At 34.8% G+C, this 27908-nt stretch overlaps 1 long non-coding RNA gene, 14 other non-coding genes and 6 pseudogenes across 16 annotated transcripts; all 21 read right to left on the bottom strand.

The window, feature by feature from the left end:
- Positions 1 to 520: 520 nt before the first annotated feature.
- LOC116749405 lies at positions 521 to 27908 on the bottom strand. 2 transcript variants are annotated; one of them, XR_004348599.1, is made up of 20 exons: positions 27680 to 27908; positions 26531 to 26616; positions 25616 to 25702; positions 24041 to 25075; positions 23066 to 23150; positions 21894 to 21968; positions 20917 to 20999; positions 19703 to 19788; positions 18139 to 18199; positions 16839 to 16913; positions 15315 to 15399; positions 9995 to 10081; positions 8895 to 8980; positions 7494 to 7570; positions 6708 to 6793; positions 3873 to 3934; positions 3645 to 3727; positions 3039 to 3114; positions 1371 to 1413; positions 521 to 804 (listed from the first exon to the last, which is right to left on the bottom strand). It is a non-coding gene; the product is annotated as an uncharacterized LOC116749405 (long non-coding RNA). The 2 variants fall into 2 exon arrangements; XR_004348600.1 differs by having other exon boundaries at positions 717 to 804; positions 6708 to 6788.
- LOC116750262 lies at positions 522 to 667 on the bottom strand. Its single transcript, XR_004348959.1, has one exon. It is a non-coding gene; the product is annotated as a small nucleolar RNA SNORA79 (small nucleolar RNA).
- Positions 2636 to 2710, bottom strand: LOC116750195. Its single transcript, XR_004348911.1, has one exon. It is a non-coding gene; the product is annotated as a small nucleolar RNA SNORD113/SNORD114 family (small nucleolar RNA).
- Positions 3237 to 3308, bottom strand: LOC116750155. Its single transcript, XR_004348879.1, has one exon. It is a non-coding gene; the product is annotated as a small nucleolar RNA SNORD113/SNORD114 family (small nucleolar RNA).
- On the bottom strand, positions 4227 to 4299 carry LOC116750221. Its single transcript, XR_004348928.1, has one exon. It is a non-coding gene; the product is annotated as a small nucleolar RNA SNORD113/SNORD114 family (small nucleolar RNA).
- LOC116750199 lies at positions 5176 to 5247 on the bottom strand. The gene has a single exon (XR_004348913.1). It is a non-coding gene; the product is annotated as a small nucleolar RNA SNORD113/SNORD114 family (small nucleolar RNA).
- Positions 6015 to 6081, bottom strand: LOC116750193 (annotated as a pseudogene).
- LOC116750198 lies at positions 7099 to 7174 on the bottom strand (annotated as a pseudogene).
- On the bottom strand, positions 9611 to 9683 carry LOC116750192. Its single transcript, XR_004348909.1, has one exon. It is a non-coding gene; the product is annotated as a small nucleolar RNA SNORD113/SNORD114 family (small nucleolar RNA).
- On the bottom strand, positions 14939 to 15011 carry LOC116750222. The gene has a single exon (XR_004348929.1). It is a non-coding gene; the product is annotated as a small nucleolar RNA SNORD113/SNORD114 family (small nucleolar RNA).
- LOC116750205 lies at positions 15506 to 15581 on the bottom strand (annotated as a pseudogene).
- Positions 16429 to 16500, bottom strand: LOC116750209. The gene has a single exon (XR_004348917.1). It is a non-coding gene; the product is annotated as a small nucleolar RNA SNORD113/SNORD114 family (small nucleolar RNA).
- LOC116750208 lies at positions 17415 to 17486 on the bottom strand. Its single transcript, XR_004348916.1, has one exon. It is a non-coding gene; the product is annotated as a small nucleolar RNA SNORD113/SNORD114 family (small nucleolar RNA).
- On the bottom strand, positions 17712 to 17783 carry LOC116750211. Its single transcript, XR_004348919.1, has one exon. It is a non-coding gene; the product is annotated as a small nucleolar RNA SNORD113/SNORD114 family (small nucleolar RNA).
- Positions 19318 to 19393, bottom strand: LOC116750206 (annotated as a pseudogene).
- LOC116750227 lies at positions 20511 to 20609 on the bottom strand (annotated as a pseudogene).
- LOC116750207 lies at positions 21484 to 21555 on the bottom strand. Its single transcript, XR_004348915.1, has one exon. It is a non-coding gene; the product is annotated as a small nucleolar RNA SNORD113/SNORD114 family (small nucleolar RNA).
- On the bottom strand, positions 22682 to 22753 carry LOC116750174. The gene has a single exon (XR_004348895.1). It is a non-coding gene; the product is annotated as a small nucleolar RNA SNORD113/SNORD114 family (small nucleolar RNA).
- On the bottom strand, positions 25211 to 25285 carry LOC116750188. The gene has a single exon (XR_004348905.1). It is a non-coding gene; the product is annotated as a small nucleolar RNA SNORD113/SNORD114 family (small nucleolar RNA).
- Positions 26126 to 26197, bottom strand: LOC116750180. The gene has a single exon (XR_004348899.1). It is a non-coding gene; the product is annotated as a small nucleolar RNA SNORD113/SNORD114 family (small nucleolar RNA).
- LOC116750232 lies at positions 27095 to 27161 on the bottom strand (annotated as a pseudogene).

Here is a 27908-nt window from a genome sequence, read left to right as displayed (position 1 = left end):
GATTTATGCCACATTCTTATCTCTGCTTCATGAATGGACCTCCATTTTATTAATTAATGTATTCAGTTATTCATTTTAATAACACAATAAGCACCTGTAAATGAACCACCCAATATAAGAAGAACTATGAGTGTTGCAGACAAGAGACTCTAGGTCCCTTACCCACAGAGCTAAGAAGTCAGAACTTCATTTTTTTTTTTTTAATTGGGGTATAGCTCTTTTACAGTGTTGTGTTAGTTTCTACCATACAGCGAAGTGAGGTAGAATTCCCTGTGCCACACAGCAGGTTCTCATGAGTTATCTGTTTTATACATATTAGTGTATATATGGCAATCCCAATCTCCCAATTCATCCCACAACCCCCTTACCCCCCTTGGTGTTCATACGTTTGTAGAACTTCATTTTTTACAAGGGGTCTGTTGTGCTGAATCAGATTCTTCACGAACCTTGGTTTACGACCCAATCTTATCATTGGTCCTTATGTGGCCTTCTTTGATTATATTCCATACCTTCTCTTTTTCAATTGTTCGATCTGCAAAAATCAGGAGTCACTATCGGACAGACAATCCATCCGCATGGTGCTCTGAGTGAAAACAGATCAGCTTGCTATATGATGGACTAAAATCCCACTACCCAAGATGTAAAGTAGTGAGAGGAACAGCCATCAAATGTATTCCATACTTTGAAATCATACACTGAATATTCTAAATAAGTTATCCCAACAAAGACAAGAACTTGACCATTACTCACATTGAGCCATGAAGGTCTTGATAATTACAAAATGATTATCCACTCATGTCCATTCTGTGAAGCACAAATTAAACAGCACAAAGAAGTAGGGGGGTGGGAAATGATTACAGATTCTTTTATAACTTTAAAAATGTTAAATAAAATATGACAGAATATCTTTTGGCCAAAAAGGCAAATATGCAAAGTTCTCTCCACTGATTCGTGTTTTCCACTTGATTGACTTGCTATTTAGGTATTAATTCATTTCATTATTTGTTTCTGTTTCTCTTAATTAAATAAACTAGAACTCACCACTGACCTAGACCAAGAACATTGACTATGACTATTCTCTGTCTAAATGACCTTCATCCCAAACAGGTAACACCTCTGATTTGTTTGTTTATTAATGAACCTCAGTGTCCTAGGATGATATTTAAAAATATATAGTTCAACAGTTATACTGACTGGTTACATACTAATCCTTGATGTGTAATTCATTCTCATCTCTGGTCTTGTAAAATTTTGTGTACATATATAGGCATTTATCCATTTTTTGTAATACAGCGAACACCCATGAGCAAACTACCCACCCAAGGATGAGAACTTTGTGTACCACGTATACAGGCCTATAGGCTTCTTACCCAGAGACTCCCCAGCCATGACGTTTAACCATGAGAAGACATTCTGGGGAGTAGAAAGCAAATGTTAAAAAGAATGAAACAGCCTAGATCTTGACTTTGCTCTAATATGCTAATGGATGCAGGGTGAGCTGGTTGAGATTAACCTTAAAACTTTGGGCCATGTTACTTGCTACAATCGGCAAAAAGGTAACCCCTCTTTTAATTTAATTAATTCAATGATAAAGTTTACATTAAAAAGGGATACCTTTGAATCCAGTACCTGAATCAAGGACAGGAGCATCTGTGAGGCATCCGTCTCTATGCTCCACACATACATACAACCACCTGAATCTCTGAGCCTTACTTGCGCAGAATTAGATTCATCTCAGCCCTTGTTCCAAGGTAATTTCATACCAATGAACAATACTCAATCCTACTTTATTTATTTATTTATTCATAAATTAATTCGGAAACTAGTCATTCTTTTTAAAGAAATGGAACAACGTTTAAAACCTCCAAAACCCTGAACAGAAATGCTACTGTATATATCAATGTTCTTCTTACCCAAACTAGCAAGAGCCAGAATGTCTGCCCTAAGAGGGACATCAACTGAATGGAACTGGTTAAATCATAATTACTTCAAGACACGCTCATTACTGGCCCACACTTTGTCCCTTCGAGCTAGTGATTGTTATTAACTTATCCATTTATTCACTGTAAAGATAAAACTGCACACGCTCAATGTGATAGCATGAATAATAGTAATACCTGCACAGGTTGCTGCCCACTAGCAAGCTGATAACAGACTGTAACTCTGCAGTGGAGTTCAGTGAGCACAGTAGCTCACGCTGCCCAACAAACTTTTATCACTGGCCTTCTTTAATTTAAATAGCACTTAATCTTTTATTTAATTTGATAAACATGTTTCCGAATTAGTAATAAAACAAACAACCCGTAGACCAAAGACATCCCAGAATGAGAACATTGACAATTCATGCATCTGTCTGTATGTGCTGCATTCTGAGAGATAAGGAACATGAATCCCAACTCCTCAAAACTAGATTAGTACTGATACCTGTTTCATCACATCTGCGATAGTTGGTCCAGGACTGGCCATGTTTTTATTCACTTATTCCTATTTTTTAAACCTCCATGCATTAATTCACTTATACTAATATAATCGTTATCCTTGACCCACAAAAGCGCAAAAACAGGATAGCTGAATATTCGAAACAACTGTCTGTAAGATCATTTCCAGTACAGACATAGACTAGATTCTTCTTGTGGTGGACCTCAGATGTCCCGACACATATTACTCAACATCCTTGACTCAGACATCACGAGTTGTCAGCAAAGGTCCAAGCACGGAATCTTTTGCCTTCATTTATACTTTGCCTCTTGATTTTATTTATTAAGTTACGACTTACAGATAAAGAAATATACATGAATCAGAAAAAACCCAAAATAAGAACCTTGATATCCCTAATGTAGATCTATAAAATCATTTCCTAGACACTAGATCTGTTTCTTGAATTGACCTCAGTGTTTCATACATGGATGACTCAACGTGTTTCCATGTCCATTATTGGACTATGGTCGCCCTTCTCTGATTATATTTCCTATTTCTTAATAATGCATTGACCACCATAAACCACCCAAACCAAGACAAGAACTTTGACTATTACTCACACTGGTCTCCATGTTCCTAAGACAACTGAGTTTGAGGCCACAGTAGAATGCTAAAATCAGTGCAGGAGTGACCATTCTGAGGAGTAGAAAAAAGAACAAAAAGTAAAGTTTGAGACCTTCTATGTATTGATTGTTTGCGTTCCACCTTTCATGGACTCAGTCATTTAATATTTATTAGTTTATGGTAATTCTTTCCAGTTGGACCTCAGAGTTCCAGACACGTATTCATCATGTACGACTCATACGCCACCAGTAGTCATCATCGATCCAGTATTGCCACTCTTTTTCTTCGTTCATTTCTATGTGTTTATTGATCAAATCACTAATTCACTAATAATAATTTTAAATCACTATGATTCACAAAAACCCAAGAAGAGTTTTTACATACATAATCTGTACACAGAATAATTCTCACATCAATATATATTTAACTATATCCTCAGTTTTACAAACATTCAATAAACAATACAATGCATCATATCAATCTCATATTTATTGCTAGTCTAGAGTTGACCATCTTTGATTATTTTTCCACTTTTTAATAATATTTTGAATACTCTTAAACAAACCAACCAAACCAAGACAAGAACTTTGACTATTACTCACATGGTCTTCATGCTCCTAACACAGATGTAACCAGAAAGCTCCTGATAATGGAAGATGCTTAAATCAGCTCAAGGGCATTCAGTCTGAAGAGTACAAAGCAGGACAAAGAAATCAAAAAAACTCAGACCTCATCTCCATTGATCCTTGATTTCTGCATTTCAATTACTCATTGAGGTATTTATTAATTTTGCATAAATATACATTTTTCCTTAACAAAAAAGGACTAACCTTAAACTTGGAACTGATCCAGATCAAAAAGCTGATTCTTACAAAACAGTGTCCAGATGATCCTAAACCGAAGAGGTAACATTCTTTAATCATTTATTTCTTAAGGAACAACGTTTTAATATTAACATGAAAACTTTTATGAGCAATATTTTTTGGGTCACCACATATGCTCATGTTGAAAAATGCTTCACCCTCCTCTTCTTTATCTATTTATTTATATTTGCTTAATGGTTCTATCATTGATTCATTAGTAATAGCAATCCTAAATCTATGAATCTAAATAAGAACACGATATTTGTGTATTGCTGACATCTGTCTATAGGATCATCTCAGAGGGAACAGACTAGATCTCAGGTTGACCCCGAGTTCCACACACATACTATTCATCATCCATGACTCACATGCCCCAGACATCATTAACGGTCCACATTAGACCCTCGTTTTCTTCATTTGTTTTACATTGGTATCAATTAAATAACTCATTCATGGATTTTAACAAAAATCAAATTATTTAAGAAAATACACAAACAAGATCCTTAAATATTCCTGAAGTCTGTCTACAGAATCTTTTCCCATAAACACTATATTTTTTCATTAAGTGACTTCAACATTGATTAGTCAACACGATGGTTCCTATGACATCTCTTATGGATAATTTTTCATTATATTTAGTACTTTTTAATAATGCCAGGAATGCTCAAACAAATTACTGAAACCAAAATAAGATCTCTGACTACTACTACTCATCTGTTCTCTTTCCTGACACAGAGGCAACATAACCTTGATCACGACAGAACCTAAGATCAGCTCCATTCTGAAGAGTAGCAAGCAGACAGAATGTAAAAAAAAGTTGAGATATTCTCTTCTCTCCATTTATCCACAATTTCCATCCTCCGTGTACATAGTCATTTAAGTGTTTATTAATTCACGGTAATTTTTATTTTTCTTTCAATACAATAAATATCAAACATGCAACTGACTCAGGGCAATAACTGGCTACTACTTATCACTGTCAATATCATGCTTATTTAGTTCAAGACATAATATATTTGGTCCATATCATTATCTATTCTAGTATATATTAATATTCATTTTGCTGACTAAATATTTTATTAATTAACAATGCTTCACCCCTCTTCATCTTTATTCATTTATACATTTGTTAATTTATTCTGCCATTGATTCTTTTATAATTATATTTTTTAAATTCATGAGCACAAAGACCAAGAAAAAGATCACTGTATAATCCTGAAATCTATCTATAGTCGCTTAAAATATGATGAATAGACAGAGTCCCTTTGTGTTGATCCTCAGACTTCTGGACACGTAGAATTCATCGTGTATGACTCATACACTAGTCATCATCATTAGACCATGATTGGCCAACTTTCTCTTTATGTCACCAATATTTGTTTAGTAATTCACTAATAAGGAAATACATGTAAATCACCAAAAAAAGACAAGAATAACGTTCTTGAATATCTCATAACATCCACCTATAGACTCATTCATTTCAATCATCTCTTTCAATTAACTGAACTCAATGTTCCATTTATGGATTAATCAATGTAATGCTTCATATTAATCCGATATTAAGCATCAGTATGGTTGGCTTTCTTTGATTATATTCAATACTTTTTAATAATACAGTGAATAGTTGTTTTAAAAAAAACACTCAAACCAAGTCAAGAACTTTGACTATTATGCTGTTCTCCACACTCCTAATACAAAGATGCAACCATACAGCTTGTGACTTTGGAAGAACCTTTATATAAGCTCGAGTGGGTCCATTCTGAGGAGCAAAAAGAGGAGCAGATGATAAAAAAAAATAAGACATTCTATCCATTGATCTATAGACTACACCGTTCATTTACATAGTTGTTGAAGTATTTATTAAAATAGGTTAACATATTTCTCCTTAATAAATCAAATTGTCAAACTGGAAACTGACTCAACAATAACTGACTCTTACTTACAAGGTTCTGTTATCATCCTTTTGTCAAAGACAAAACACACTTGGCAAAATACACACGGTACGTTTACTGTCCATTCCAAATTATAATATTATTTTTCCTCATACATTCCTGCCATTAGTTTAAAGGGTCAATTCAAACAGAGATAATGAACTAGATTTTTTTCAGGTTGGACCATGTTCCAGACACATTCATCATATATGACTCATATGCCATCAGTGGTCATCACTGATCCAATATTGCCCCTCCTTTATTTCATTAATTTCTATAGGTTTGTTGATTAAATCATTACCTCATTAATAGTCATTTTTAAATGTTATGATTCACAAAAACCCAAGAGTACTTTTTGTGTCCCGAATCTATATATGGAATTATTCTCACAACAGTATATCTCTCACTAATTATCCTCAGTTTTTCATATATACATTGATATGATAACTTTATCCCATATTTATCACTGAGACAGAGTTGCATTCTCTAAATCTATTTTGCACTTTTTTAAAAATTAATTAATTTATTTTTGGCTGTGTTGGGTCTTCGTTTCTGTGCAAGGGCTTTCTCTAGTCGTGGCAAGCGGGGGCCACTCTTCATCGCAGTGCACGGGCCTCTCACTATCGCGACCTCTCTTGTTGCAGAGCACAGGCTCCAGACGTGCAGGCTCAGTAGTTGTGGCTCACGGGCCTAGTTGCTCCGCGGCCTGTGGGATCTTCCCAGACCAGGGCTCGAACCCGTGTCCCCTGCATTAGCAGGCAGATTCTCAACCACTGAGCCACCAAGGAAGCCCCTTATTTTGCACTTTTAAATGAATCACTTAAAAAAAAAACAACACTGAAACCAAGAGAGTAACCTCACGATTACTCACATTAATCTCTGTCTTCCTAGTATATACAGGCAACCGTAGAGCTCATGAGGGTGGAAGATGCTGAAAGCAGCTCGAGGGCATCTGTACTGAGAAGTACAACACGGAGCAGACAATTAAAAAAATGAGACTTAATCACCTTTTCTGAATAGGTATCAATGTTTTCAATTTTATTAATATCTTTTGCCACGCAACATACATTCATAATTGGACAATGCTTCACCCTATTGTTTTTTAGTGTATGCATTTATATTTGTCTAATGATTCTATAGTAATTCCATAATAGTAACAAATCTAAGTTATGAAATGAATACAAGAATATGATATTTGTATATGTCTCACATCTCTTTATAGAAACAATTTCAACAGAGGAACAGGTTAATTTTGTTCTGTGTTGGACCTCCGAGTTTCAGACACAAATTGTTTCCTCGTCCATGACTCCTATGCCATCAGACATCATCACTGGTCCATGATTTGGTCTGTTTCTCTTCATTTGTATGTTTGTACTGATTAAATTATGAATTCATTGATAAGAATGAAAATAATACATGGTTCACAAAAACTCTAGGACAAGATTCCTAACACTGGTTTATGGAATCATTTTCCACACAGACTATATCTTTTTCATTAATAGACCTCAATCCTGCACATTATTGATTAATCAACATAATGTTTCATATCCTATTTATCATTAGGAATTTTTTAATGAATTTAATACTTTTTAATAATATTGTAAATACCCTTAAACACATGACCCAATCCAAGACAACAGTGTGGACCATTACTCACCTTGGTCTCTTTCCACACAAGGAAGCAGCAGACAATCTTGATGACAACAGGTGCTGAAGTCACCTCCAGCATCTGTTCTGAAGAGGACGAAGCAGAGAAGATGATAAAAATGTTGAGACTTTCTCTCCACTGATTTAAAGTTTCCACAACTCATCTGCATAGTCATTTAGGCATTTATTAATTTATGGTAAGATTTATTTATTTTGCTCTTAAGAAATCAAATGTCAAAGTTGTAACTGAATCAGTAAATGACAATTATCACTACTATTCTCACTCAAAGACATATACACTTGATCATTTTATTTTCCATCCCAATTTACATCATCAGATTTCTTCATAATACTTTTTAACAATGAACAGTGTTTCCATTCTTCATATTTATTTACTTACCTATTTATTTACTTATCTTGCCATTGATTTCTTAATAATAATACTTTTAGGTATTCTGTACACTAAGACTAAGAACATGATCCTCATATATGCCTGGCATCTCCCTACAGGATCACTTCAAAAGAGGGGAGAGGGCTTCCCTGGTGGTGCAGTGGTTGAGAGTCCGCCTGCCGATGCAGGGGACACGGGTTCGTGCCCCGGTCCAGGAAGATCCCACATGCCACAGAGCGGCTGCGCCCGTGAGCCACGGCTGCTGAGCCTGCGTGTCCGGAGCCTGTGCTCCGAAACGGGAGAGGCCACGACAGTGAGAGGCCCGCATACCGCAAAAAAAAAAAAAAAAAAAAAGAGGGGAGAATGTTAGATTTGTTTTGTGTTGGGCCTCAGAACTCCAGACCCGTAGTGTTCCTCATCAAAGACTCGTACCACAAGTCATCATTGTTTATGCAGACTTGGTCCTCATTGCCTTGATTCACGTCAACACTTTTTATTGATTAATTCATCAATTCACTAATAATAATAAAATAAATGCTTCACGGTCACAAAAACTTAAAACAAACAAGGTCCTTGGCTCTTTCATTTATCTATAGAATTACTTCCCACAGAAACTGTCATTAATTGACCTCAAAGTTTCCTATATAGATTCATTAATATGAATCCTATATAAATTTATCAATGCTTCATATCAACCCTACTTTTACTGTTTAGCCATGGTCGACAATCATCAATTATATTTCACATTTTTTTTTAAGATTTTTTGATGTGGACCATTTTAAAAGTCCTTATTGAATTTGTTACAATATTGTTTCTGTTTTATGTTTTGGTTTTTTGGCCCCGCGGCATGTGGGATCTCAGCTCCCTGACCAGGGATTGAACCCACACCCCCTGCAACAGAAGGCGAAGTCTTAACCACTGGACCACCAGGGAAGTCCCTCACAGGTTTTAAGATTGCAGGGAAAATCTTATAAAAAAGAAAACCACAAAACCAAGAAAATAATTTTGACTATTACTCACTTTGCTCTCCAAGCTCTTAACACATAGATGCAACCACAGGATTCGTGACATCGGTGGAACACTTAAGTCAGCCCATTGCAACGATTCTAAGGAGTACAAGACAAAGTAGAAGATAAAAAAAGAGTAACAGATATTTTCATTAGTCCTTGAATTCCACATTTCATTTAGTCAGTCATTTAGGTAGGTAGTGAATTGGGATAATTTGTATTTTATTTTCTCCTAAGTAAATGAACAATATCGATCTTGACAATGACAGAGAACATGAAAATTTGACTTATCAATAACTATATCATCCTTAGTCAAAGAATAACCCCCTTGTACCATATGTTTCCTAACATACATTTGTTTTTAGTATATGTTGATAGTATTTCTTGCATAACCACATATTTCTATAACTGGAGAAAGTTCCACCACCTTCATCTTTATTTATCATATGTTTCCTAACCATATGTTTCCTAACATACATTTGTACCATATGTTTCCTAACATACATTTGTTTTTAATATATGTTGATAGTATTTCTTGCATAACCACATATTTCTATAACTGGAGAAAGTTCCACCACCTTCATCTTTATTTATCTATTTATTATTTGATTGATCCCATTATAAAAAGAAAAAGAAAATGAATGAACATAAAACAAGATTCTTGCATACTCCTGACATGTGTCTATAGGATCACCTGAAATAGGGGCAATGGGCCAGAATCCATTTGCATTGGACCTCAGAGTTCCAGACACGAATTCATCATACACGACTCATAACGCACCGAACAGTCATCATGGATCCAATGTTGTACCTGTTTTCTTCATTCATTTCTACAGTGTTTATTGATTAATTCACTAATAATAATTTTAAAACCCAATTATTCGCAAAAAGCCAGAAAAGCCCTGAAATACCTATTCTGTATATATAATAGAATTATTTACACATCAGTATATCTCTTTGTTTATATCCTTTGTTTTTATGTTACATATTAATTCAGGATCTATCACTGGGCTGCAGTTGGCCATTCTTATTATATATGGCACTATTCGATAACACATTAAATACCCTGAAAGGAATCACTGAAATCCATACAAGACTTTGACTATTACTCACATTGGTGTCTGTTCTCCTAACCCAGAGATGCAATCACAGAGGTCACCATCACAGTACACTGCTTAAATCAGCTCAAGTGTTTCCATTCTGTACAAAGTACAAAGCAGTCGATGATAAAAAAATGTTTAAGTATAATCCCCATTGATCCTTGATATCCATATTTCATTTACTCATGCATTTAGGTATTTATAAATTATTCACAGTGGAGATATTTTTTTGTTTGTTTGTTTTGTTTTTTAAATTTACGGCTTTATTGAGCTAAGATGGACAAATAAAAATTGTTCATGTCTAAGTTGTACAAAATGATGTTTAAAGCTATTCAACATTATTTAACACACATACAGATTGTGAAATGATCACTAAAATCAAGTTAATGAACACATCCATCACCTCACGTAGTTGACTTTCTGTGTGATGAGAACACTTAAGACTTACTCTATTTGCAAATTCCAAGAACACAATAGAGTATTATTAACCATAGCCATGAAGGTGTGCATTACATCCCTAGATATTATGCATTGTGTAATGGAAATGTGTACCCTTTGACTAACATCTCCCATTTCTCCCACCTCCCGGTGGTCCCTGGCTACTCAGCATTTTTTTTTTTACATCTTTATTGGAGTATAATTGCTTTACAATGGTGTGTTAGTTTCTGCTTTATAACAAAGTGAATCAGTTATACATATACATATGTTCCCATATCTCCTCCCTCTTGCATCTCCCTCCCTCCCACCCTCCCTATCCCACCCCTGTAGGTGGTCACAAAGCACCGAGCTGATCTCCATGTGCTATGTGGCTGCTTCCCACTAGCTATCTATTTTACATTTGGTAGTGTATATATGTCCATGCCTCTCTCTCACTTTGTCACAGCTTACCCTTCCCCCTCCCCATATCCTCAAGTCCATTCTCTAGAAGGTCTGTGTCTTTATTCCCATCTTACCCCTAGGTTCTTCATGACATAATTTTTTCTTAAATTCCATATATATGTGTTAGCATACAGTATTTGTTTTTCTCTTTCTGACATACTTCACTCTGTATGACAGACTCTAGGTCCATCCACCTCATTACAAATAGCTCAATTTTGTTTGTTTTGATGGCTGAGTAATATTCCATTGTATATATGTGCCACATCTTATTTATCCATTCATCCGATGATGGACACTTAGGTTGTTTCCATCTAAGGGCTATTGTAAATAGAGCTGCAATGAACATTTTGGTACATGACTCTTTTTGAATTATGGTTTCCTCAGGGTATATGGCCAGTAGTGGGATTGCTGGGTCATATGGTAGTTCTATTTTTAGTTTTTTAAGGAACCTCCATACTGTTCTCCATAGTGGCTGAACCAATTCACATTCCCAACAGCAGTGCAAGAGTGTTCCCTTTTCTCCACACCGTCTCCAGCATTTATTGTTTCTAGATTTTTTGATGATGGCTATTCTGACTGGTGTGAGATGATATCTTATTGTAGTTTTGATTTGTATTGCTCGAATGATCAATGACGTTGAGCATTCTTTCATGTGTTTGTTGGCAATCTGTATATCTTCTTTGGAGAAATGTCTATTTAGGTATTTTGCCCATTTTTGGATTGGGTTGTTGGTTTTTTTGTTATTGAGCTGCATGAGCTGCTTGTAAATTTTGGAGATTAATCCTTTGTCAGTTGCTTCATTTGCAAATATTTTCTCCCATTCTGAGGGTTGTCTTTCGGTCTTGTTTATGGTTTCCTTTGCTGTGCAAAAGCTTTGAAGTTTCATTAGGTCCCATTTGTATATTTTTGTTTTTATTTCCATTTCTCTAGGAGGTGGGTCAAAAAGGATCTTGCTGTGATTTAGAATACATAGAGTATTCTATGTTTTCTTCTAAGAGTTTGATAGTTTCTGGCTTTACATTTAGATCTTTAATCCATTTTGAGCTTATTTTTGTGTACAGTGTTAGGGAGTGATCTAATCTCATAATTTTACATGTACCTGTCCACTTTTCCCAGCACTACTTATTGAAGAGGCTGTCCTTTCTCCACTGTACATTCCTGCCTCCTTTATCAAAGATAAGGTGACCATATGTGCGTGGGTTTATCTCTGGGCTTTCTATCCTGTTCCATTGATCTATATTTCTGTTTTTGTGCCAGTCCCATATTGTCTTGATTACTGTAGCATTGTAGTATAGTCTGAAGTCAGGGAGCCTGATTCCTCCAGCTCCGTTTTTCGTTCTCAAGATTGCTTTGGCTATTCGGGGTCTTTTGTGTTTCCATACAAATTGTGAAATTTTTTGTTCTAGTTCTGTGAAAAATGCCAGTGGTAGTTTGATAGGGATTGCATTGAATCTGTAGATTGCTTTGGGTAGTTGAGTCATTTTCACAATGTTGATTCTTCCATTCCAAGAACATGGTATATCTCTTCATCTATTTGTATCATCTTTAATTTCTTTCATCACTGTCTTATAATTTTCTGCATACAGGTCTTTTGTCTCCTTTGGTAGGTTTATCCCTAGATATTTTATTCTTTTTGTTGCAATGGTAAATGGGAGTGTTTTCTTGATTTCACTTTCAGATGTTTCATCATTAGTGCACAGGAATGCCAGAGATATCTGTGCATTAATTTTGTATCCTGCTACTTTACCAAATTCATTCATTAGCTCTAGTAGTTTTCTGGTAGCATCTTTAGGATTCTCTATGTATAGTATCATGTCATCTGCAAACAGTGACAGCTTTACTTCTTCTTTTCCGATTTGGATTCCTATTATTTCCTCTTCTTCTCTGATTGCTGTGGCTAAAACTTCCAAAACTATGTTGAATAAGAGTGGTGAGAGTGGGCAACTTTGTCTTGTTCCTGATCTTAGTGGAAATGCTTTCAGTTTTTCACCATTGAGGATGATGTTGGCTGTGGGTTTGTCATATATGGTCTTCATTATGTTGAGGAAAGTTCCCTCTATGTCTACTTTCTGGAGGGTTTTTATCATAAATCGGTGTTGAAATTTGTCGAAAGCTTTCTCTGCATCTATTGAGATGACTATATGGTTTTTCTCCTTCAGTTTGTTAATATGGTGTATCATATTGATTGATTTGCATATATTGAAACATCCTTGCATTCCTGGAATAAACCCCACTTGATCATGGTGTATGATCCTTTTAATGTGCTGTTGGATTCTGTTTGCTAGTATTTTGTTGATGATTTTTGCATCTATGTTCATCAGTGATATTGGCCTGTAGTTTTCTTTCTTTGTGACATCCTTGTCTGGTTTTGGTATCCGGGTGATGGTGGCCTCGTACAATGGGTTTGGGAATGTTCCTCCCTCTGTTGTATTTTGTAAGAGTTTGAGAAGGATAGGTGTCAGCTCTTCTCTAAATGTTTGGAAGAATTAGCCTGTGAAGCCATCTGGTCCTGGGCTTTTGTTTGTTGGAAGATTTTTAATCACAGTTTCAATTTCAGTGCTTGTGATTGGTCTGTTCATATTTTCTATTTCTTCCTGATTCAGTCTTGGCAGGTTGTGCATTTCTAAGAATTTGTCCATTTCTTCATGGTTGTCCATTTTATTGGCATAGAGTTGCTTGTAGTAATCTCTCATGATGCTTATATTTCTGCAGTGTCAGTTGTTACTTCTCCTTTTTCATTTCTAATTCTATTGATTTGAGTCTTCTCCCTTTTTTTCTTGATGAGTCTGGCTAATGGGTTATCAATTTTGTTTATCTTCTCAAAGAACCAGCTCTTAGTTTTATTGATCTTTGCTATCATTTCCTTCATTTCTTTTTCATTTATTTCTGATCTGATCTTTATGATTTCTTTCCTTCTGCTAACTTTGGGGTTTTTTTGTTCTTCTTCCTCTAATTGCTTTAGGTGCAAGGTTAGGTTGTTTATTCGAGATGTTTCCTGTTTCTTAAGGTAGGATTGTATTGCTATAAACTTCCCTCTTAGAACTGCTTTTGCTGCATCCCATAGGTTTTGGGTCATCGTGTCTCCATTGTCATTTGTTTCTAGGTATTTTTTGATTTCTTCAGTGATCACTTCGTTATTAAGTAGTGTATTGTTTAGCTTCCATGTGTTTGTATTTTTTACAGATCTTTTCCTGTAATTGATATCCAGTCTCATAGCATTGTGGTCGGAAAATATACTTGATACAATTTCAATTTTCTTAAATTTACTGAGGCTTGATTTGTGACCCAAGATATGATCTATCATGGAGAATGTTCCATGAGCACTTGAGAAAAATGTGTATTCTGTTGTTTTTGGTTGGAATGTCCTATAAATATCAATTGAGTCCATCTTGTTTAATGTATCATTTAAAGCTTGTGTTTCCTTATTTATTTTCATTTTGGATGATCTGTCCATTGGTGAAAGTGGGGTGTTAAAGCCCCCTACTATGAATGTGTTACTGTTGATTTGCCCTTTTATGGCTGTTAGTATTTGCCTTATGTATTGAGGTGCTCCTATGTTGGGTGCATAAATATTTACAATTGTTATATCTTCTTCTTGGATTGATCCCTTGATCATTGTGTAGTGTCCTTCTTTGTCTCTTGTAATAATCTTCATTTTAAAGTCTGTTTTGTCTGATATGAGAATTGCTACTCCAGCTTTCTTTTGGTTTCCATTTGCATGGAATACACAGTGGAGATATTTTTATCTTAACAAAATGAACAACAGCAAACTTGAGACAAACCCACAACAATATAATTGACTCTTAATTATCTGTATTGATATGATCCTTAGTCAAAGCGATGCTCTTGACCCATTTATTCCTGAGTTCCAGTGTTTTCAATTTTATTAATAGTATTTCTTGTCTCACCACATGTTTATACTTAGACAAAGTTCACCCTTTTTTCTTTACCTGTTATTTATATTTATTTAATGGTTCTATAATTAATCCATTAATAATAATAAATCTAAATCTATGAACCAAATACATATACTGGGTATATCTTAACATGAAATACAAGAAATACACTAGGTATTTTGTTGGACCTCAGTATCTAGACATATATTACTCATTATCCAGACTCATCTGCTACCATTCATCATCACTGGCCCATGAAAGCCCTCTTTCTTTTCATTCTCATAAACATCTGTTTATTGATAAATTCATTGCTAAATACACAGAAATAAAAAATAAACTAAAATATTGTCAATATCTATCTCTAAAATCTTTTCCAGAGACTAACTCTGTTTCAAAAACTGACCTCAAGGATACATTTATAGATTAATCAACATAACATTTCATGTCACTCTGATACTAACATGGCATTTTTCCTTCTTTGATTATATTTCATATTTTGAATAATACATGAATAACCTTAAACAAACCACTGAAACTAAAACATTGACTATTACTCACATGGTCTTCATACTCCTACAGCACAGATGAAACCAGAGAGCTCGTGACCACGCAGGATGCTTCAATCAGCTCCAGTGTGTCCGTTCTGAGGAATATAAAGCAGAGGAGATGATAATAAAATGAGATGCTCTTCCTGACATCTGTCTATAGGATGCCTTCTCAAGTTGAGAATGGACTAGCTTAATTCAATATTGGACCTCAGAGTTCTAGACATGTATTCATCGTTATGACTCATATTGATGATGACCAGAAATCATCATCGATCCAATATTGGTCCTATTTTTCTACATACATTTCTATATCTTTATTGCTTAAATCAAAAATCCACTAATAATTTCAGCAGTACAATTCAAAAAATAAAACAAGAAGAGCCTGGGTGTACACAGAAGTATTGTTACTGTAACATATCTTCCTCGATAATACATTGTTTTCCATATATACATTAATCAATAGAATGGTTCATATATTCATACTCAGCACTGAGATGTGGCTGCCTTCTTTACTTATAGTCCACATTTCTTAATAATACCGTAAATTACTTTAATAAAAAAACAGAGAACGTCAACTGTTACTCAGAGCTCCTGTCCATGGAAGATGCTAAATCACCTCTACTGCCTTCATTCTGAGGAGTACACAACACAGAAGATGATAAAAATATTGAGACCTAATAACCACTGATCCTTGTTTTCTGCATTTCATTTACTCAGTATTTAGGTATTTATTACTTTTTCTTTCTGTCTATATTTTTTATCTTGTTAAAAGAGAAAGCTTAATCTATAGTCTGAGGCAGAACAATTAAACTGTCTTTACTGATGCATTTCTATCTAAGCTTGGTCAAAGAGATGACCTTCAGCCATTTATTTAATGGGCAGCAGTGTTTTCAGTGTTTACTAACACTGTCTTTTGCTAAACCAAACACGTTCATATTTGGACAGCGCTTCACCCTATTTTTCCTTATGTTTATTTGTATTTGTTTAATGGTTCTATCAGAGATCCATTAATAATAACAAATCTAAGTCTGTGAAATCCATACAAAGATATGATCTATTTATATTCCTGTCATCTCTCTATAGAGACAATTTCACCAGAAGGAAGAGATTACTTATGGTCTGGGCTGGACCTCAGAGTTTCAGACATGTTTTCATCATTCAGGACTCTTCCCATCACGATCATCATCATTGGTCCATCACTGAGTCTCTTTTCTTCCATCATTTCCATATTTGTATTGATTAAATCATTAATTAATGGGTAATAATAAAAATAATATATGGTTCACTAAATATTCCAAGAATAAGACTCTTCAATGCCCCTAACCTCAGTTTACAGAATCATTTCCCACTAAGGGCCCATCTCTTCCAATTTTCAACCTCAATCCTATCCATTATCAATTATTCAAAAGAATATTTCTTAGATTTATCATTGAACTATGAGTAAGTTTTTGATTAATGTAATACTTTTTAATAACACCATGAGTACCCTCAAACGCACCACCAGTCAAAAACAACAACCTTGCCCATTGCTCACCTTAGTTTCCTTCCTGACACAGGGGCAGTGTGACAAGTGAGCACAGCAGAAGCTGAAATAGCAGGAACATCCATCCTGAAGAATAACAAGCAGACAAGGTGATAAAAATACTGAGATATGCTCTCCATTGATCCAAATATCACACTATTCATTTACACAGTAATTGAGGCATTGACTAAATTATGGTAATAATTGTTTCTTTTTCCCTTAATAAATCAAATGTCAAAGTTGTAACTGACTCAGTCAGTAACCAATACCTGTCACTTTCTATATCACCCAAAGAGGTAACACCCTTACACCACATCTTTCTCAATGGTTATCAGGCTTTTCAATATTTATTAATGTATTACTATATGATAGTAACTTTTGCCTAACCACATATTTTTATAATTGAAAAAGGCTTCACTTTCATCATTTTTTTATTCTACACATTTGTATATTGACTATTTCATTGATTCAATTATAAAAATAGAAAAAATGCACGGTAATAATAACCGAAACAAAGATCTTTGTATATTCCTAACCACTGCCTATAAGGTCACTTCAAACAGGACAATGGACTAGATTCTATTTGCATCAGACCTCAGAGCTCCAGACACATATTCATCGTACACAACCCATATGCCACAGATAGTCATCATCAGACCAATACTGTCCATCTTTTTCAACATGCATTTCTATTTCTTTATTGTGTAAATCACAAATTCACTAATAATTTTAATTAGTACAATTTAAAAAAAACAAAGAGAGCCTTGATGTATAAAGAATTATTCTTACTTTAACACATTAATACAAGAATATGATCTATTTATATTCCTGAAACCTCTCAACAGAAAAAGTTTCATCAGAGGAAATATACTACTCATGTCTGCATTGGACCTCAGAGTTCCAGACATGTTTTCATCGTTTAGGACTCTTCCCGAAACGATCATCATCATTGGTCCATGATTGAATCTCTTTTCTTTGCTCAATTCTGTTCATTGACTAATTCAGTAATGCACTCATAATAACTAAAAAAACCCTATTATTCACAAAATCTTAGAAGAGTCATGATATCCCTATTGTGTATATAGATCATTCTCACATCAACGTATCCCTTTTTTTAATTAGATGCTGTTTTTCACTGATGCAGTAATCAATTAATGTGTCATAAAATTCAATAGTTATCACTGAGCTACACTTGGCCTTCTGTTATTCTATATGGAACATTCAAACAATACAATGAATACACACACAAACAAAAACAAACAAACAAACAGAAATCAACAAAATTGTGACAAGAAATTTGACTATTACTCACATTGGTCTCTGTGCTTCTAACCCAGAGATGCAATCATAAGGTGCATCACCACAGAATAATGCTTCATCAGCGCGAATGTGTCCATTTTGAACAATATGAAGTACAGCCAATGAGAAAAATAAAGGAAAGAAAATTTATCGTCATTGACTCTTGCATTCTACGTCTCATTTACCCAGACCTTTAGGAATGCATAGCTTTTTCTAATGTAGACATTGTTTTCTCCTGAAAGAAAGAAAAACCTCATACTTGACACTGACTCAGAAAAACAAAATCGACTTCCCATACTTCAAGTCTATCTGAATCTTAGCCACAGAGGTAACATCTTTCATCCACTGATTTCATAACGGGCACCAGTGTTGGGAATTTCTCTTACTATTTCTTTCCTCACCATTTATGTTCACAATTAGACAATAATATATCTGTTCTTCTTCATCTATTATCTATATCTTTGAAGGTACTCTCACTGATGTATTAATAATTTTAAAACTCAATCTTAGAACTTGAACTTTAAACATTCATAACGTCTGTCCATAGGATGAAATAAACAAAGAACTAGAGTATGAAATGTCTTGGGCCTCAAGGTTCCAGACCTTTTTCATTTGTCATCCATGACCCATCTGCTAATCATCACTGGTTCATTTGAGACCTAGTTTTAGTTCATTCATTTATATATTTGCATCAATTAAATCCTTATTCATTGATAATAATAAAATAAATACATGATTAACAAAAAACAAAGAAAAAGACACTCGAATACCCCTGACTTGTCTCTAATTAATACCAAAATAGATTATACCTTTCATTAATAAATATCAATGTTATATATTATCAACAAATCAACATAAGGTTTCATATCATATTTATCATTGGGCCATAGTTAACCTTTTGATGATATCTATCACGTTTGAGAATACAATGAAAACAGTTGAACCAATTCCCCAAACCAAGACAGGACCCCACCCGGGTCTCTGTCCCACAGCAACCTGAAAAGGAGAACCTTGATCAAAATGGAGGCTGAAATCACCTTGAGCTTCTATTCTGAAAAGTACCAGAGAAGGTGATGACCGAGATTGAGACTTTCACACCATGGATCGGCGGATTTGTTGACTGATGCTTTCATTGAATCAATTAGCATAACCAATGAAAATGCATGAAGAGAAAGACCACATTTCTTGTGTATTGGACCTCAGAGTTCCAGACACATAACGATTCGTCATCGATGACTCATACGCTGGCATTTATCGTCATCGATACAGAAAAGATGACTTTCTCTTCATTCTATATGGTTCACTGATTCATACGTTAATTCACTAATGCCAATTTTGACACTCTTGGGTTTGCAAAACCCAACGAGGCCTCAATATCGTTCACCTGTCTCTATAAACATTCTCACATCATCATATCTCTCTCATATTTATTACCGGGTTTTTGCTTCACAACAGTTCCTTGTTTATCAGTGGGATAAAGATGCCCTCCTTTAATTTTCTTTCACTCATTTTGTTAGCACAGTCATTACTTTTAGAGAATCCATCGACCCCCAGACTAGGAACTAGATGATGCTCACATGGGTGTTCTGGCTCTTACAACCAAGATGCCATCCTAGGCTGGCACTTGAGGAAGAATCCTCATTTCTGGTCCAGTGTGTCCACTCTGAGGAGTATAAAACAAAGCAGAAGATAAAAATGGTGGAGACACTCCACTCATCCCTGCTTCCACATTCACATTGTTATGTAAGCTATCTCTAATGTAGCAGATATGTAAAATCTTATGAAGATGAACCATTTTGATCTTGACACTGCGCTACATGATGAAGATTGTCCATCACTTCTCTCGGCCCTCCCATTCTTACCCTAAGTGGTAACAGTCAGGTACCATTCATTTTTAATTGAAATTCTGGGTGTCCGTGGTACATCAATAGTATTTTTTGGCTCAGCACATATTTCAGTAATTGGAAATTGTTTTACTCCATTCATCTTTATTTTTAATTATATATTTATTTACAGATTCTCGCATTTTCCAATTACAATAATAGAATGACTATCCATGAACACAAAGACCACAAATAAGCCCCTCCTTTATTCTTTTTTTTTTTTTTTTTTTTTTTTTTTATGCGTTACGCGGGCCTCTCACCGTTGCGGCCTCTCCCGTTGCGGAGGACAGGCTCCGGACGCGCAGGCTCAGCGGCCATGGCTCACGGGCCCAGCCGCTCCGCGGCATGTGGGATCCTCCCAGACCGGGGCACGAACCCGTGTCCCCTGCATCGGCAGGCGGACTCCCAACCACTGCGCCACCAGGGAAGCCCCCTCCTTTATTCTTGACATCTGTTTACAGGATGCCTTCTCGAGTTGAGAATGGACTCAATTAATTTAATATTGGACCTCAGAGTTCCTCAGAGCTCCAGAGTTCCAGAATATACTGGTATATTCACCATATACCACTCATAATGATGACCGGAAATCATCACTGATCCAATATTGTTCCTATTTTCCTACATATATTTCTATTTTTTATTGATTAAATAAAAAATTCACCAATACTTTTGGCAGTACAACTCAAAAAAAAGAAACAAGAAAAGCCTTGATGTATATAGAATAATTTGTACTTAAATATATCTCTCTTTAATACATTGTTTTCCATATGTGCATTAATCAATATAATAGTTTGTATATCAATACTCAACAATGAGATGTAGCTGCCTTCTTTACTTATATTCCACACTTCTTAATAATACGGTAAATTACTTTAATAAAAAAACAGAGAATTTCAACTGTTACTCACATTAATCTCCATCCTCCTATTATACCGAGGCAACCAGAGCTCCTGTCCATGGAAGATGCTAAGTCATCTCTACTACCTTCATTCTGAGGAGTACAGAACACGGAAGATGATAAAAATATTGAGACCTAATCGCCACTGATCCTTGTTTTCTGCATTTCATTTACTCAGTAGTTAGGTATTATTAGTTTTTCTTTCTCTCTTATCTCGTTAAAAGAAAAAACACTCAATCTTTAGTCTGAGGCAAAACAATTAAACTGTCTTTACTGATGCATTTCTATCTAACTTTGGTCCAAGAGGTGACCTTCACCCATTTATTTAATGGGCAGCAGTGTTTTCAATGTTTGTTAACAGTAACTTTTGCCAAACAAAACACATTCACATTTGGACAACGCTTCACCTTATTTTTCCTTATGTTTATTTATATTTGCTTAAAGGTTCTAACACAGATTCATTAATAATAACAAATCTAAGTCTGTGAAATCCATACAAAGATATGATCTATTTATATTCCTGTCATCTCTCTATAGAAACAGTTTCACCAGAAGGAAGAGACTACCAGGGTCTGGGTTGGACCTCAGAGTTTCAGACATGTTTTCATCGTTCAGGACTCTTCCCGTCACGATCGTCATCATTGGTCCATCACTGAGTCTCTTTTCTTCCATCATTTCTATATTTGTATTGATTAAATCATTAATTAATGGGTAATAATAAAAATAATATATGGTTCACTAAATATTCCAAGAATAAGACTCTTCAATACCCTTAACCTCAGTTTACAGAATCATTTCCCACTAAGGGCCCATCTCTTCCAATTTTCAACCTCAATCCTATCCATTATCAATTATTCAAAAGAATATTTCTTAGATTTATCATTGAACTATGAGTAAGTTTTTGATTAATGTAATACTTTTTAATAACACCATGAGTACCCTCAAACGCACCACCAGTCCAAGACAACAACCTTGCCCATTGCTCACCTTAGTTTCCTTCCTGACACAGGGGCAGTGTGACAAGTGAGCACAGCAGAAGCTGAAATAGCAGGAACATCCATCCTGAAGAATAACAAGCAGACAAGGTGATAAAAATACTGAGATATGCTCTCCATTGATCCAAATATCACACTATTCATTTGCACAGTAATTGAGGCATTGACTAAATTATGGTAATAATTGTTTCTTTTTCCCTTAATAAATCAAATGTCAAAGTTGTAACTGACTCAGTCAGTAACCAATACCTGTCACTTTCTATATCGCCCCTAGCCAAAGAGGTGATATACCACTTCTTTCCCCATGGTTATAAGTCTTTTCAATAAATTTTTTTAAAAAGAATTATGGGGGTTTTTTTGGATGTGGACCACTTTTAAAGTCTTTACTGAATTTGTTCCAATATCGCTTCTGTTTTATGTTTTGTTTTTTTGGCCACGAGGCATGTGGGATCTTAGCTCCCCGACCAGGGATCGAAACTGCACTCACTGCATTGGAAGACGAATTCTTAACCACTGGACCGCCAGGGAAGCCCCTCAAAAAATATTAATGTATTAATATACGATAGTAATTTTTGCCTAACCACATATTTTTATAATTGGAAAAGGCTTCACATTCATTTTTTAAATTTTACACATCTGTATATTCACTATTTCATTGATTCAGTTATAAAAATAGAAAAAATGCCTGGTCATAATAACCAAAACAAACATCTTTGTGTATTCCTAACCACTGCCTATAAGGTCACTGCAAACAGGAAAATGGACTAGAATCCATTTGCATCGGACCTCAGAGCTCCAGACACGTTTTCATCGTACACGACTCATACGCCACCGGTAGTCATCATCGATCCCATATTGTCCCTTTTTTTCTAAATATATTTCTATTTCTTTATTGTGTAAATCACAAATTCACTAATAATTTTATCAGTACAATTAGAAAAACAAGAAGAGCTTTGATGTATATAGAATATTCTTACTTTAATACATCTCTCATGAACACTCTCAGTTTTCCGTATATTCATTAATCAATATAATGATTCTTTTACCAATACTCAACACTGAGATGCAGCCGCCTTCTTTGCTTATAGTCCACATTTCTTAATCATACATTGAATTACTTCAATAAAAAAACAAACTGAGAAAAGAACTTCGACTATTACTCACATTAATCTCCATCCTCCTACTGTCCAGAGGCAAGCACAGAGCTCATGCCCATGAAGGATGCTAAATCATCTCTATTGCCTTCATTCTGAGGAGTACAGAACACAGGAGATGATAAAAATATTCAGACCTAATTGCCATTGATCCTTATTTTCCAAATTTCATTTACTCAGTATTTAGGTAGTTATAATTTTTTCTTTCAGTACTTTCTATTTTGTTAAAAGAGAAAGCTCAGTCTTTAGTCTGAGGCAGAACAAGTAAACTGACTCTTACATATGCATTTCTATCCAAACTGGGTCAAATAGGTGACCCTCAGCCATTTATTTAATGGGCATCAGTGTTTTCAATGTTTGTTAACAGTAACTTTTGTCACAAAGTTCCAGTTTGGACAATGTTTCACCCTACTTTTCCTTATAGGTTTATTTATACTTGCTTAATGGTTCCATCACAGATCCATTAATAACAACAAATCTAAGTCTATGAAATCAATATAAGAATATGATTTCTTTATATTCCTGACATCTCTCTATAGAAATAATTTCAAACAGGGAATAGACTACTTTTGATCTGGGTTGAACCTCAGTTTCAACCATGTTTTCATCGTTCAGGACTCTCCCCATCATAATCATCATCGTTGGCCCATGATTGAGTCTCTTTTTTGTTCATTTCTATTTGTTTATTGACTAATTCAGTAAGTCACTCATAATAATTTTAAAACCCTATTATTCACAAATCCCAAGAAGAGTCATGATATTTCTATCTATAAATAGATCATTCTCACAGCAATGTACCTCTTTTTAAATTATATGCTGTTACTCATTTATGCATTAATCAATTAATGTTTCATAAACTTCTGTATCACTGAGCTGCATTGTCCCTCTGTTATCCTATATGGAACTTTCAAATAGTACACTGTATACACACACAGAGGGGAAAAAAATCACTGAAACCAAGACAAGAAATTTGACTATTACTCACATTGGTCTCTGTGCTTCTAACACAGAGATGCAATCATTAAGGTGCATCACCATGGAATAACGCTCCATCAGCGTGAACGTGTCCATTTTGAACAATATGAAGTATAGCCAATGAGAAAAAAAAAACAAATTTATTGTCATTGACTCTTGCATTCTACATTTCATTTACCCAGTCATTTAGGAATTTATAACTTTTTTATAATGCAGACATTGTTTTCTCTTAACAGAAAGAACAACTTCAAACTTGAGATTGACTCAGAACAATAAAATCAACGCTGAATAGTTCAAGTCTATTTGATACTTGGCCAGAGAGGTGATACCCTTGAGCCATCCATTTCCTAATGGACATCAATGTTGGCAATTTTTATTAATATTTCTTGCCTCATTATATATATTCCTAACTAGACAATAATTTACTGTTCTTCTTCATCTATTATCTACATATTTTTAATGGTGCTCTCATTGCTGTATTACTAATTTTTAAACTCGGTCTAAGCACTTGAACTTCTTAACATCTGTGCATAGGATGAAATAAACAAAGAAAAAGAGTATGGATTGTGTTGGGCCTCAGCGTTCCAGACCCTTATTTTTCATCATCCATGGTCATGTGTTAATCATCACTGATTCATTTGGGCCCATGTTTAGTTCATTTATTTATATATTTGTATCAATTAAATGATTACTTCACTTATAATAATAAAATAAATATTTGAGTAACAAAAACCAAAGAACTAGCCATTGGATATCCCTGACTTGTCTCTAATACCAACATAGATTATATCATTCATTAATAAATATGAATGTTATATATTATCAATTAATCAACATAAGGTCTTATATGATATTTATCATTGGGCCATAGTTAACTTTTTGATTATATTTACTACTTTCAAAGAATACAATGAAAACACTTAAACCAACTCCCCAAACCAAGACAGGAACCCTGGCTATAGCTCACCTGGGTCTCTGTCCCATAGCAACCTGAAACGGAGAACCTTGATCAACATGGAGGCTGAACTCACCTTGAGCTTCTATTCTGAAAAGTACCAAACAGAGAAGGTGATGACCGAGATTGAGACTTTCACACCATGGATCGGCGGATTTGTTGACTGATGCTTTCATTAGCATAACCAATGAAAACACATGAAGAGAAGACCACATTTCTTTTGTATTGGACCTCAGCGTTCCAGACACGTATTGTTCGTCATCGATGACTCACACGCTGGCATTTATCATCATCAATCCAGAAAAGATGACTTTCTCTTCATTCATTCTATATCATTTATTGGTTAATTCATTAATTCACTAATTACAACTTTAAAACAATATGATTCACAAAACACCAAGAAGTCCTTGTTATTCCTGATATGTATCTTGAGTCATTCTCAAATCAATGTATCTTTGTTATTAATTATACAACTTTTCATAAATGCTTTAATCATTGTGATTCTATTAATCACATATTTGTTACAAGGACACATTGGACTTTCTGGAATATTTTTAATTATTTTTGTTAACACAATGAAGACCCTTAACAAAACATTCAAACCAAGGAAAGAATTTGCTTATTACTCACATAGATCTCTGGGATCCTAAAACACAGATCCTATCCTAAGGCTGTCAATCAAGGAAAGGTCCTTAAATCAGGTCCACTGTGTTGCTTCTGAGGAGAAGAGGGAAGAACAGATGACAAAAATGGTTGAGACATTCTCTTCACTGATCATTGATTGCTTTTATCTTCCATTTAATCAATCCTTAGGCAATCATTAATTTGGTGTGAATATTCATTTCTCTTAAGAAAATGAACAAGTTTGACCCTTGACCAGATTATGAACATTATGTAAGACTATTATTCCCTTAGAAAACAGTTAACAGTCATATACCATTCCCATATTTATATAATGGCCAATGCTTCACGCATTCATCTTTACTGATTTATATAATTCTTTATAGATTCTCTCATTTATCCAATTACAATAATAGATGAAAATGCATGCACATAAGGAACAAATCAAGATCTCGGTATATTCCTGACATCTGTCTATAGAATACCTTCAAATAATGAAAATGGACTAGATTAATTTTATTGGGCCTCAGAGTTCCAGACACACACTCATCGTATATGACTCACACACTGCCAGTAGTCATCATTAATCCAGTACTGTATCTCTTTTTATTCATTCCTTTCCACACTATTTATTGCTCAATTCATAATTCAGTAATTATAATTTTTTAAATGGTTATTCATCGGAACCACCGAAGAGCTTAGAAATATCTAATATATATTTAGAATCATTCTCGTGTCAACATCTTTCATTAATAACTCTCATTTTTCATTTTATGAATGAATCAATATAGTACTTCATATTAATCCCATATTTCACTCTGGGCTATTTGGATTTCATTGATTATATTTCACAACTTGCAATAATACAGTCAATAGCCTTAAATAAAATATTGAAACTAAGGCCAAAATTTGTCTATTACTCACATGGTCTCCACAGTCCTAACACGTGAATGCAACCAGAGCTCTCAGGACCACAGAAGAATCCTTCAACCAGCTTAAGTGCTCCCATTCTAAGGAGTACAGAGCAGAAAAGATGATAAAAAATTTCAGACCTTATCTCCATTGATCCTTGTTATCCACATTTCATTTACTCATTTAAGCATTCATGAATTTTTCATAGTGTAGTATTTTTTTCTCTTAAGAAAAGAAAACCTTAAATTTGAGACTGACCCAGAACAATAATGTTGACTCTTATTTATCAGTGTCTGTATGATCCTTTCAGCAAAAGGGCAAGACACTTATTCATTTATTGCTTAAAGGGCATGAATGTTTTCTATTTTATTAATAATATTTCTTGCCTGACCACATATGATCCTGGTGGACAATGCTTCACCTTCTTCTTTTCATCTTTTTTTTACATTTTTTCAGGGTTCAATTACTGATTTATTATTATTAATACATCTAACCCCCAAAATGGAATATGATGTTTGTATTTTCCTAACATTGACCCGTGGGGTCATTTATAACAGAACATTGGCTAGATTTTGCATGGATAGATTTTACATGGTATTCACCATATATAACTCCTATGCCTCCAGTCATCATCAGTGGTCCAGGAGGGGCTCTTTTCTCCAGTATCATCTACATCTGTTTATTGATTAATTCACTATTATTTAAATAACTTCCCTGGTAGCCCAGTGGTTAAGACTCCATGCTCCCAATGCAGGGGGTCCGGGTTTGATCCCTGGTCAGGGAACTAGATACCGCATGCCACAACTAAGAGCTCACATGCTGCAACTAAAGACCCTGCATGCTGCAAATAAAGATCCTGAATGCTGCAACTAAGACCTGGCATAGCCAAATAAATAAATAAATATTTTAAAATAAATAACATAAGTCACATAAATAAATCATGAGTAAGACCCTTAAATATCCCTAACATCTATCTAAACCATCATCTCCCCTGACACTCAACTCTCTCATTAACTGAACTCAGTGTTTCATATATGGATTCATGATCATATTCCTTGACTTTGGCAAGTTTGGACTTCTACTATATTTTTTAACAATACAGTAAGTGTCTTTTTAAGAATACGGCTCAAATCCAAGACACGAACACTGACTACTACTCACATTGTTCTCCATCCTCCTAACACAGATGCAACCATAGGGCTCCTGACCATGCAAGATGCTTAGATCAGCTCAAGGGCATCCATTCTGAGGAGCACAGGGCAGAGCACATGATAAAAAATTGAGAACTAATCTCCACTGATCCTTGTTTCTGCATTTCATTTTTCAGTGGTTTAGACAATCGTTAATTTGGAGTATATTTATTTCAATTTCTCTTAAGAAAATGAACCTA

This window comes from Phocoena sinus, chromosome 2 (assembly GCF_008692025.1).
Source record: "Phocoena sinus isolate mPhoSin1 chromosome 2, mPhoSin1.pri, whole genome shotgun sequence".
Taxonomy (NCBI): domain Eukaryota; kingdom Metazoa; phylum Chordata; class Mammalia; order Artiodactyla; family Phocoenidae; genus Phocoena; species Phocoena sinus.
This window is presented reverse-complemented; position numbering and strand designations above follow the sequence as displayed.